We start from the raw sequence: 12,910 nt of genomic DNA, 5'->3' as shown, positions 1-12,910 counted from the left end.
TCCTTACTCTTAATGAAAACAACAGATGAATGGACCAGAACGTATTTCTCTGAACCTCCTTTCCCCATACTAAATTAATAAAAGTTTTCCCTGTATGTGGCCATTACATACTATCCATAGTATTTTTTTTTTCTATGGATCAGAATAAAAAGCAAATCCAAGACTGTATATTGTCTGGTGGGGGGGGAGGACAAAGAGTCCCATTCCGACGTGTATCATCAACAACCATGGAAAAACACCTAACAACTTCACAAGGTTCTACTACTGAAGGAATTCTGTGTAATACCTTGAGTATTCATGGGCTAATAAAATAAATACTAAGATCGAAAGTTCAGTGTTGAAAGTTTTGGGAGGTTAGAGTTGTATGATATTTTTCTCCTTTTACAAGTTTGTGTCTTCTACAGGTCACATAAAACATAATGAAATTTTCACCTAGAGATAGTGATTAGTGGGTATATTCCTTAGATATTCTTAGTTCAATGGGAAGCCACTTAAGTCTATGAGATCCAAGTTTGAATTCTGTTCTTGCCACTTACTTGCTTCTGGACCTTGAACGAGTTATTAATCTCTCTAGATATTAGTTTTGTTATCTGTAAAATGATAATCTGTACCTCGTGGAATTAATTAGAAGAGTTTAATGTATAAGACCGTAACTGACATGTAATGAATAATTAAAATGAATGGTCAACTCTGGAATAAAGCACTACCTTTTTTTTTTTTCAGATAAATAATAGGGGAATAACAGAATTAAAAAAGGATAATTTTCCTCCCTGCTCATTCTGCATAAATCCTTTGTTTTCTGAAACATTTGTAATAACTCTGGCAGAGAAGATAATTGTTTTTTAATTGTCCAGGTCTTGTGAAGTTGGTAGTCCTTTTCAGGGAACAACTAATTATGATCACTAATTATTGATCACTAATCATATGTTTCATAAGCATTATCCTGTTTAAACTTCCAGTGATCCCACGAAATAGCTACTATTATTGTTTGCCCATATTACTATTGCTAACTTACTATTATGAACCCCATTTGTACCTGACTAGATTGAAGCTTATAGAGTTTATTTTCCCAAAGTCATCTGAACAAGTGGCAGAACCAGGATTTGAACCCAAATCTTCTCAACTTATTATTTTTTTAAGATTTTTAAAAAATTTATTAGACAGAGATCACAAGTAGGCAGACAGGCAGGCAGAGAGAGAGAGAGGGGGGAAGCAGGCTCCCTGCTGAGCAGAGAGTCTGATGTGGGGCTCGATCCCAGGACCCTGGGATCATGACCCGAGCCGAAGGCAGAGGCTCCAGCCCACTGAGCCACCCAGGCGCCTCTCAACTTATTTATGATCATTTTACTGCCTTACTTTCCTACACACATTCAGTGGTATCTGTGGGTTTTAATATATATCTATATATCCTAATACATATATAGATCTGTTATCTACTTGGTTAAATTTTTGTTAGAGATTATAAGAGAGTAAAGAAGCTGCAAATAATGAAATAAGTATTGATATTTTAAATATAGTTAATTTTTTTTTCTTTGGAACATCACACTGAAATTACAGTGTGAATCAGTAGGAAAATATAACTTACGTTGTTTTGTATTAAGTTTCTGGGATGCGTCTGATGTATTCAGCATTAGCTACTAACTTGGTAGCCCTGCTTCTGGGTCTGTCCTTTTCACTTAATGGACTTTTTTTTTAAAGATTTTTTATTTATTTGTTTGGCAGAGATCACAAATAGGCAGAGAGGTAGGCAGAGAGAGAGAGAAGGGGAAGCCGACTCGCTGCTGAGCAGAGAGCCTGATGTGGGGCTCAATCCCAGGGCCCTGGGATCATGACCTGAGCCGAAGGCAGAGGCTTTAAACCGCTGAGCCACTCAGGCGCCCCTACTTAATGGACTTTTAACACAAAACTTCTCTATCCCTGTTTCTGCACACCAAGGTAATCTGTAGACTGTGGTCTCCTGCAGTGGTTTGCCACATTGTTTCAAGTTATACCTTATATGTCATGCCTCTGCTGAGTTTAATCACCATCCTGTTTTAAATCACCAGCAGCTGCTTGGATAAATCAAAACAATCTTTGAAAATGAATTAGATTCATTATCTTAAATGTGAGGAAATTGAGCTACAAATGGTTTATGATGGGAGATAGTGGCAATATTAGAATTAAACTCCAGAGAGATGAAGCTTCCAGATCATTCTTAGTGTCCTAAGTTAAAGGATACTTTGTATTAAATTACTTATGATATTTTCCATTAAGTTTATTAAGTGCATTCCCTTTATTTATTTTTTAAATTTTATTTATTTGAGAGAGAGAGAATGAACAGTGGGGAGGGGCAGAGGGAAAGGAAGAAGCAGACTCCCCACTGAGCAGGAAGCCCCATGTGGGACTTGATCCTGCGATCATGACCTCAGCTGGGGCAGATGCTTAACTGACTGAGCTACCCAGGCACGCAGTTGAATTCTCTTTAAAAAAGACCATTTGAAAAAGGTCTCTCTTCATGAGATCTGAAGCAGTGGAACAGATTTCCTGCATTGGAGCAATATTTGAAATAGCATGTATTCAATAAAGCATTCTTTATTCAACTTAAAAAATAAATATGTTAGGTCTTTTTAAGTTACAGCTTTTGGGACAGATGGCAATAAGAATAGGAGCCCTGAAATTAGTCATTTGGCTTATTCTGTATAGGTAAAATAGAACTCTAATAGGCCCTCCAATGTTCTTTTATCTGGAACCAAGGAAAATGGCATATTGTGTTTCTCTGTATATAGAAATAGTAATATTTTTTTTATCCAATTTGTGCTATTCTCTAGAATTTCAGCAAAGAGGAAATTCTTATTGACTTGGTATTACAGTTGTTGCTTTGTATCTTTGGGTACCCAAATAAATTAAGTTACTGCTAGTATTTTAAGTCCCAGTTTGTAGTGGAAAAAGATCAAGTAAGGCCAGTGTCAAGTACCAATAGAGAGTAGGCTACCATCTCATTCTTACCAGCATTTCATCCAGGCTCTTGCTGTTATTTTCTTGTGGTTAAGAGGCAGGAGAGCAAGTTTTCTGTATGTGTTTTTGTTTTTAACAGTTCCACCACTAGTTGAGTAGTCCTTCACATTAAATTCCCTTCTCCTTGCCTCATTGTTCCCCCTATAAAATGTATATTATGATGAGATTGTTTTGTAAAATTGTTTTGAAGTCTTAGGAAGAAAAACACTGTATCATTGATATAGCCAACATATATTTTTATGAACATACATCATATGCTAGGCATGATATTTGACCTTGTGGAAAGTATGAATGTAATAGACACCCCCCACAGATCTTGGCCTCCAGAAACCAGTAAGAGAAAATAATGTAAGAGAAAATAATGCAGGCATCCTGGAAATCTTGAACTAGGATGCCGGCATCTATTATATGCCTAGTACTGTGTCATATATTATGCCAGTACTATGCTGGGGATATGGTGGGATTCAGAATAAGACACAGTCCTTGCCGTCTTAGTCATATGGTCTTGAAAATGAATGTGAATGCCATTAGTGAGATAAAATGGATAGGATTTTGTGATTAATGAAATAAAGAGATTGAGGGAAAAATTGGAGCAGATGATTAAATTTTTAGATCAAGCTGTTTAATAGGAACTGGAAATGAGAACCAGAACTTGGGAGAGATTGGAGTTAGTGTTAGTTATTTAGGAATCATCAGCAAGTAAGGAATTTTAAGAAGGACATTTTAATGTCATTCTTTATATGGTGAAACAGGTTATTTGTCTAATATGATTGGCAGGTTGAGATTATACTCATTTTTAAAAAATGTTCTAGAGTACTTTCTCTTCCAAAATTCTGTTTCTGGAGGATAGAGTGGGCTTTATTTTTAGATTGTGGGTAGAATGCAGCTAGCAGTGTTGATTAACCACACTGACATTTATTGAGATCCTAATTATAAATCAGGTACTGTGCTAACAAATTCTTTACATGCTTTATTTCTTAATTCTCACAACCATCCTCTAAAATAGATACTGTAATTATCTCTTTTTTTTTTTAGAAGAAATTGAGGTTTTTATTCTATTAAGCAACTTCATCGAATTTTGCATGTAGGTAAAGATAAGAATTTGAAAATTGTATTGAATTTGGCAACATGGAGCTCATTAGTGACTGTGATGAATAGTTTTCATGGAATGGTATTGAATAGTGGAGTGGGTTCAGAGAATGGGAAGAGACGAATTGAAAACAATGAGTACATGTAACACTTCACTGAATATTACTGACAAGGGGAGTAGAGAAATTGAGTGGTAGTTGCAGAAGACACAGAGTCAAGATTTGTTATTTTAGAGAGGAGAGGTCTGGCAGGGTGATTGTAGGCTGGCGAGCATCTGGCAGGGAAGGGGGGAACTGTCGATGCCAGGGATGGGAGGGGAAGACATCAAGGGCAATGTGCTGGAGTGGACAGGGAAGAGACCGTCTAGTGTACAAGAGCATGTGATTCAAAGTAACTGGAGGGAAGGCCCCTAGTTACACAGCGTGTGGGTGTAGAGAAGTGGCTAGATACAGAGGGGAGCATTTGGAAGTTCTCTTCTGGTTATTTCAGTGAGGGGGAAAAAAAGCAAGCAAGATCATTTGAGAGTAAGGACAGAGGGAGCAGATGTTTTCCAGGGTCGAAATCCTGAGTGGGAAGTCCTTTCATTATTTTGTTTCTTTTGTGTAAGTTTCTCTAGGGAGCATTTGTCTTATGTTGTAGAACTCAGTCACTTATCTGAAATCTTTATTTTGGAATTCTAGACATTTATTACAATAAGTGCCTAAAAACTTGGTATTTCTACCATTTTTTTTATGTTACAGAACAGACAACTGAAAGATAGAAATTTTAATTCATTAGAGATAAACTAAGGAATGGGAACAAGATAGTGGTAAGTCAGAATGAAATCCTAACACATTACTTTTAAATTTCGGGGAAAAGTCTTTGCCTTGCTGCACTTGAGCTGCTGTCAGCCCCCCTCTTTGCTCCTTTGGCAAACTGCTGTCATGTGTATTGTACCTGTATCATCTTTCACAGCTGTGCTTTCTGGAATAACTAGAAATCTTGGATCTCCATCATTGCGGTATTAGAACTGAATTCTTAAAGATCACTTCCTAATTTAATAATAGAATGCCTGTTCTCAAGACTTACTGTATTTAACTTTTGTAACCTTTGGTAATGGTTACCATCTTTCTACCTTGGAACTTTCTTCTTAGGGCTTTTGTGACATTACAGTATTTCTTTTTCCTTCCTCTTTTTCGATTGTTGCCTCTTCTCTTTCTCTTATTGCTGTCTTCTTGTTCTCTAGTCCCTATCCCTCTGCTCTGTCTGTCTTCAGTTCAACTCAACTTACCCAGCACCCACTGTATACTAGGCCCTATGGATGCAAAAAGTAGGGGGAAGATTCTTGCCCTCCAGGAGCTCAGATTCTAGGAAGGCTGTTTCCTTTGCTGGGAGCTTGATAATTAGCCAGACTTTGAGGGTTCATCCTAAATTTGTCACTTAGTGTCTGTGAGGACAAGCCATTCAGTCTTTCTCTCAGCAGAAATTAAAAAAAAAAAAAAAAAGATAACTCCCAATAATTTCTGATAATAGAACTATTAGTTATAGGATATAAAATGAATGCTTAAGATGGTTTTTAAAAGCATGAAGAATTTGAAACAAAAAAAGCACAAGTCTTAAGTAGTATAAATGAAAATAAATCCACAATTAGAGAAGTCATCACAAACTGTTCAACACCAAAGACAAAAGCACAATCAGGAAAACAATGGGAGACAAAAAACCAGTAACCTATATACAGCCAGATGGATGATATAAGCCAGAAGACAATAATACTATTACTAGGGTCATCTTCAAAACAGGGGCTATCTCATTTGTTTTGTGTCTGTGTGTTTTCAGAATAAGAATAATCTTAGAACTCGAGGGAATCCTGGATGGCTCAGTTGGTTAAGCGTCCGCTTTTGGCTCAGGTCATGATCCTCTGTAAATTGGTGATCAATGCTGCAGTTACCTCATGGGTTATTTTGAGAACTGTATGATTGAATACAAGTAAAGTGTAAAGAACAGCCAGGCACATAGTATGTGCTCAAAAAATATCTGTAGTTTTCATTGCCCATTCTCCTAGCCCTTACCCCATCCGCACTAGGTATTTAGATGACTGATGTCCTCATCTTATTTAGGTCTTTGTTCACATGTCACCTAAAAAATCTTACCACCTTATTTATAATATTCATCCCCCTAGGGGGATGGGCAAAATGGGGAAAGGGGAGTTGGAGGTATAGACTTCCATTTATAGAGTGAGTAAGTCATAAGGATGAAGTGTAATAAAGCATAAGGAATAGAATCGGTGGTGTCATAATGGCTCTGACAGATGGAAGGTACACCTGTGAGCACAGCATTATGTATAGAGATGTTGAATCACAGTGTTGTACTGGCTAAGCATCTTTCAGCTCCAGGAAGATTTAGAACCAAGAATATAATGTCTAAGAGGATCAAAGCTGCAATAATAATATTTTCCTGTTAAGGAATATGTGCATATTTGTTGTGGTTAGTGAGGATGATGAGCATGCAATTCCAATTTAGAACATATTATGGAATAATGGAGATCTGTGATTTTTTTTTGTTGTTGTTGTTACCTAATTTATGTTAAGTACTTTTGGGAAATGTTAGGAGAAGTTTAGGCTTATCTTACTTTTTTTTTTTTAATTTTATTTATTTGACAGAGAGAGAGAGATCACAAGTAGGCAGAGAGTCAGGCAGAGAGAGGGGGAAGCAGGCTCCCTGCCGAGCAGAGAGCCCCATGTGGGGCTCGATCCCAGGACCCTGAGACCATGACCTGAGCCGAAGGCAGAGGCTTAACCCACTGAGCCGCCCAGGCGCCCCAAGGCTTATCTTACTTTTAAGGCCAATTTACTAGGTTTATAAAAGTACTTATATGTAAATTAATATGCCTTATTGAGTAAGACAGTTGAGGAACTAAGAAGGAAATAAAATATATTACATTTATAAATGTAGGTAAAAATTTTGGTGGCATTTAATTAACCAGGTATGAAATGGTATTAAACATTATGCAAAAGCACCTTAAAAATGGCTTCTAAAATCTGCCACTTTTGTGCATAGGAAAAGTTTTATAAGCTGTATTTAAAAGTTTTAAGAAATAACTGAATTTTTGCATTTTTTAACTTTAACAAGTTGAACTATTTAAAAATCAAAGTAAGCTTCTAAAGAGTACAGAAATATCCCCTGTACAGAAAATACAAAACAACTCATATCAGCATAACCTGTAGCGTTCAATGTATTTCTGGATGTGATTGATTTGTTTGTTAGATAATGAGGGAAGATTTAATGTGGACTTCATACTGGGTAACATACAGTCTTGCATTCATTAAGATTTCAGGTATTGGGGCACCTGGGTGGCTCAGTGGGTTAAAGCCTCTGCCTTCGGCTCAGGTCATGGTCCTAGTGTCCTGGGATCGAGCCCCACATCGGGCTCTGTGCTCTGCAGGGAGCCTGCTTCCACCTCTCTCTATCTGTCTGCTTCTCTGCCTGCTTGTGATCTCTGTCTGTCAAATAAATAAATAAAATCTTAAAAAAAAAAAAGATTTCAGGTATTTATTGAAAATAATCAGTATTTTGAACAGACTTCTGGATATATCATAATAAAATATTTGTTTTTAGTCTGATCACAAAAAACTAAAATTTCTAAAGTTCTTTTTTGGAACTAGAACTTATCATTAAAGGTTAGCTTCTGTGAAGTCTCTTGATTTATGGAGAAGATGTCCTATTCAGTAGGGGAAGGTGAGTCCTGTCACTAAATGCTTCTGGGTTAATTAATATTTATGGGGGGGTCCTGTCCCCTCCTACCTCATACCATGTAGAAAAATATTTGAAATAGAGCATTACCTAAAATGTAAAAGGTAGTAAGGATATGTTTCCAGAAGAAAACATGGAAGGATATTATCATGATCTGGGGGTAGCAAAAATTTATTGAACTGGACACTGAGGTGTTAAATACAAAAGATTGATAAATCAGAATTCTAAAACTATGAACTTCTCTTCATGAGGGGACACACCATTAAGAGAGTGAAAAGGCAAGCCATATACTAGGAGAAGATATTTGCAATGCATATATCTGACAAAGGACTTGTATCTAGAATATATAAAGAATGACAGTCAATAAGAAAAGTCAGACAACTGATTGAAAAAAAAAAAAAAGAAGTGGACTAGGGGCTGGAAAGTTACTCTGCAAAAGACCATGTTTATGTGGCCAATAAGTATTGTTGAGAAGGTGCCCAACATCCATAGTCATTCAGGAAAGACAAAGTACAGGCACAATGAGATACCATTACATCCCATCCCCATCAGAATGGCTAGGATGGAGCAACTGGTACTCCCATACACTGTGGATGCGAGTGTGGAATGGCATCACCACTTTGGAAAACTGTGTGGTTATATTTACTAAAGCTAATCTTACATATACCCTGTGATCCAGCAATTCTGTTCCTGAGTACATAACTCCAAAGAAATGAATGCTTATGTTTACCATGAACATAATCCCCATATTCATAGAAGCTTTAATAATACCTTCAAATGGAAAACAACTAAATGCTGTCATTATATTTAAACAATAGACTACTGCCTGTCATTGAAGAAAGATAAACTCATGCTACATGCAGGAACATGGATAAATTTCATAGGTAATGTTGAAAGAAAGAAACCAAGCACAAAGTATGTACTGTAGGATTCCATTTTTTCTGAAACTGAAATAGGCAAACCTAATATATGATAATGTCAGAATAATGTTGACCTTACTGGCTGATACTGGCAAAGAGGAACCATGAAAAAGCTTTCCAGGGATATTGGGAAATGTTCTATGTCTTTATCTACAGGTGGTTATATGGTATTAAAACTTACTGAGTTGTGTAATATATGTACATTTTACTGAATATATGTTGTTATATCAGTGAAAAATAGATTTACAAATTTTATGAAATATTGTCATCCACCTACAGAGGAAGAACGTGAGGCTTATAGATGTTAAGTGACAGGCTTATATAATCAGTAATTGGTGGACCTGGGAGTAAAAAGGCATCCAGGTTTTTGGATTGTAAGTCTAATGCTGACTTCAGATCACCATGCTGTTCTATGTGAAGGTAGGAATAGTGTTTGCAGTGTTTTTATGTCAATATAACATCCAGCACAGTTCCTATACTTATTAGGTAAATAATAACTTTACTGATTTGAAAAAATAGCAGTCATGTATTTGATGAGAGTGGACATTAAAATTCTTAATCATTAATGTTTAACTTCAGATCCTCGGTCCTCTCATTTCTATTTAAGCTTTGTTTTTTGCCTCCTGATTTCTTAACAAATAACTTCTCTTAGACTCAGAAGTCTCATATATTTACTCCAAGTTCTTATAGCAAAAGTATTATTATGAACTAATTGGAACTTATGTTTTTTATCTTTTTATTAGACAGGGAAAGACATGTTTCTCTGTTTATTTAATCCTGGATTTATAGGTTATAGATTAATATAATAGCAAAATAAGATTTTTTTTCTCTCTTTTCCAGAAGTTAACTTCAAGCAATCTGCCTTATGTTCTTAGACATATCTAAGAACAGACCTGTTCTAAATTATTATATAGAATTCTAACAATGTATGAACAAAAAATGAGAATCATCATTAAACAGAATGCTAGAAGAAATAGAGCTCAATAGATAGGAATCTTAAGAAGGAGCCTATATAACAATTGGAGAAAATTGTTTTAGTGTCTTAGATCCTGTTTCTTAATATGGTGTGGAATGAAGGGCCTCTTTGAAAGAGGTCTTTTTCCCTTTGATTTCTGGAACCACAGAAGAGTGGTGCTATAATATAGATAGTTCTCTCTCTGTTGCCTGATGTTTTATGGAGATTTGCCAGGCAGTAATCTAGAAGGTCAACTAAGGATGGGAACTCTGAGCCCATGTCACTAGAACATGTGTATTTCTGGAACATGCCAAAAACTTTGTAGAATTCTGTAATTCCACTTTTTTTTTTTTTTTTTAAAGATTTTTATTTATTTGTTTGACAGAGAGAGACACAGGGAGAGAGGGAACACAAGCAGAGGGGGTGGGAGAGGGAGAAGCATGTTTTCCCCAGAGCAGGGAGCCTCATGCGGGGCTGGATCCCAGGGGCCTGGGATCATGACCTGAGCTGAAGGCAGACGCTTAAGGATTGAGCCACCCAGGTGCCCATGTAATTTCACTTTTTAGGTGCTTAGATCTTTTACTTAGTGTTGTTGTAGTATATCACATTTAAAGTTTTATTAACTGCTAAGTAGATTATGTGAATAATTAAAATTTATGTAAGGTATAAGGAATCACAGTAGCTTCTATGTACCTACCAAAGCGTGTAAGATAAAGAACTGTACTCTTAACCTCTGAAGACCCTTTATGAGCTTTTCTGCATCCTATTCCACTCCCCTTTCAGAGTAAGACACTGTGCTGAGCTTGGGATTTATTATTTCCTTGCCTCTCTTTACGTTTAGTACATATATTTGTGTCCCCAAATGGTATCCTATGTTGCTTACTGTCTGTGTCCTTTGAGCTTACTTTTTCGCTCAACACTCGGGTCCAGAGATTCATCTGTTGTTGTTACATGTAGCTATAAGTCATGTTCGCATGTATTTTGTATCCATTATGGGAATATATAATAATTTATGTATCTGTTCTGATACTGGACATTGGGTTATTTTCAGGTACTGGCTATTACAAGCAGTGCTGATAAGAATATTTACATATAATAGTGATAGTTAATATGTTTTAGAAAGGGGAAATACTGGATTTTGGAGGAAATTAGGATAGAAAAAGGCCTGTTTCTTCCCATTCCTAGAGGGAAATAGAGACCTGGGCACAGTGTAGATCACCCAGTGTTTGATCTGTGGATCTACCAGCTGTTTTCTACATTTGGAATACTGGGAGGTAGTACAGTGTTGTCTTCTCTTTGACCTTCAGGGCAGAGGTTGATGAGGCTGTGTAACCTTACTGACGTCTCTCTTTCAAAAGAGGCCAGTAAAAGAAGCCATGAGACTTATATTTTTACCCAGCCTGGAAGCTGTCACTGAGTCCTTAAATTGAAGCATGACATTGTGCAGTGACGCGCTAATGGGGGAAGTACAGAGCAGAATCAAAGATGTCCTTTGGGAAGTTGACAGAGTCTGTTACATATACAATGTCAACCTGCAGCGAGATGGAACTGAAGACTCACAGAGCAGGCACACTTTCGTGAGATGTGCGACTTGCCGCTAGGCACACCTGGCTTCTGGAGCAATGCGGACCATTTATGAGCCTGTCAGAATGTTGAGTGGCGGACAAGGGCAACAGCAGCAAGCACTTGGAATGCCGCCAGTGCAAGAGCTTTGAAATAATTCTTCTCCCAGCACCGCTTTCCTGAGCCGGATGCATGTGCAAAATGGACTACAGCGGGACTCCAAGCAACTGTTAGAAAGCAGGCCGGGGCGGGGAAAGCACAAGCTGATGCGGCCGAAGAAGCATTTCGGGATTCTCCACCCTTCTGCCCTAAGCAGTGAGGCCTAGCGGGCCAAGCCCAGCAGCTCACGAGCTGTCTGGCATGCCGCTGGAAGGGACGGGCTTGCTGTCGGGGAGCAGAAGCTTCAGGTTGGCTGTGTGGCTAGAAAGCAGGCCCACAGACAATGACAGAGTATTTGAATAGCAGGCGCAGCTGCTAACAGAAGGGTAAACTTGACGTGCGTTCTGCATGCTGGAGATTGTTGCTCTCATTTTATTGTCTTTGGACCTTACCAGTGGGTCTGATTCAGGAAAGTCATGTATGCCTGCACAAATATATATAAATAAAAGTAAAGTTCTGCTCTACTACTTTCCACACCTTCATCAAAATGGAGCAGAAGTTCAGTTGAAAAATAGTGGTTGTAGTGAACTAGTAGGAACAGAGCATGTAACATTTTTGTTTTTGTTTTTTTTAATCAGTCTCATCACATTTTTATTTTATTGGCAGATGCTTACGAGACTAATCATGCACTAGAATTAATACCATGGTAATATCTTTATATTTGAAAATGCCTTGTAGCCATTGTACTATACACTCTTCTCCAGTCCCTTTTCTGTGATTTTTTCACAAGATTGCTTATTCATCTTGGTCTTCTCCCAGGGCCTAGCAAACTAGTGGCCGTATACCTCCTGATAAGTGGTCAGTAAATGTTTAGCTGGACTGAACTCCGATGTTGGCATGTAATAACCTAGTAGACATCCAGTTTTCACCAGCTTCCCTTACCCTTAGCCATTTCATGTAGTGGTCTAATTCCAACAGCCTGAAGATGCTTTACTAGACCCCGCAGTATGTCAGCGGTCTTTCACCTTTGTGGCCTCAAGTTTGCATCCTTCCTGGCTTTTCATCTTCTTTTCCTGTTTTGCTGGATTCCGAGTTAAATACAGGTGTCACTTCTGCTATCAGGAAGAGAGACTCCATGATGAGTTAGATGAATTAAAAGCATGGAGTTGGAAAGGGATAATAGTAGGTATGGCATATGGGTAAAAAAAAAGGACTATGTGTATGGGATCTGAAGGGCTACAGATATAAAGACAGAACGGTAGAGAGAGTAAAAATAGGAAAACAGAGGCAGAGACAGTCCAAGGAAGAACAAAGATTAGGCACAGAGCATATAGTGTTCCCCACCCCCCGCCAAATACCCAAAGCGAGACCTGAAGTAGTGTGCTCAGAAAGCTCAAAATTTTGCTGTTAACATATTTCATATTACATGAAATAAAATGTACCACCTTGTGTACATTGTTACATTTATGTATTTATTGTAACTTTTAAAAAATTGAGTTATATTTGGCATACAACATTATATTAGTTTCAGGTATACAGCATGATGATTCAGGGTTTTTAT

At 37.5% G+C, this 12,910-nt stretch overlaps 1 protein-coding gene across 1 annotated transcript in view; it reads left to right on the top strand.

Annotated features, from left to right (window-relative positions):
• Positions 1-12,910, top strand: part of LOC111158554 (katanin catalytic subunit A1 like 1) — a 74,479-nt gene that overhangs the window by 26,156 nt on the left and 35,413 nt on the right. The gene's annotated exons all lie outside the window — the stretch shown is intronic.

The sequence above is a fragment of the Enhydra lutris genome, unplaced genomic scaffold (assembly GCF_002288905.1).
Source record: "Enhydra lutris kenyoni isolate GAN:26980312 unplaced genomic scaffold, ASM228890v2 scaffoldscaffold60, whole genome shotgun sequence".
NCBI lineage: Eukaryota > Metazoa > Chordata > Mammalia > Carnivora > Mustelidae > Enhydra > Enhydra lutris.
The sequence above is the reverse complement of the archived record's forward strand: the minus strand, read 5'-3'. Positions and strand labels throughout refer to the sequence as shown.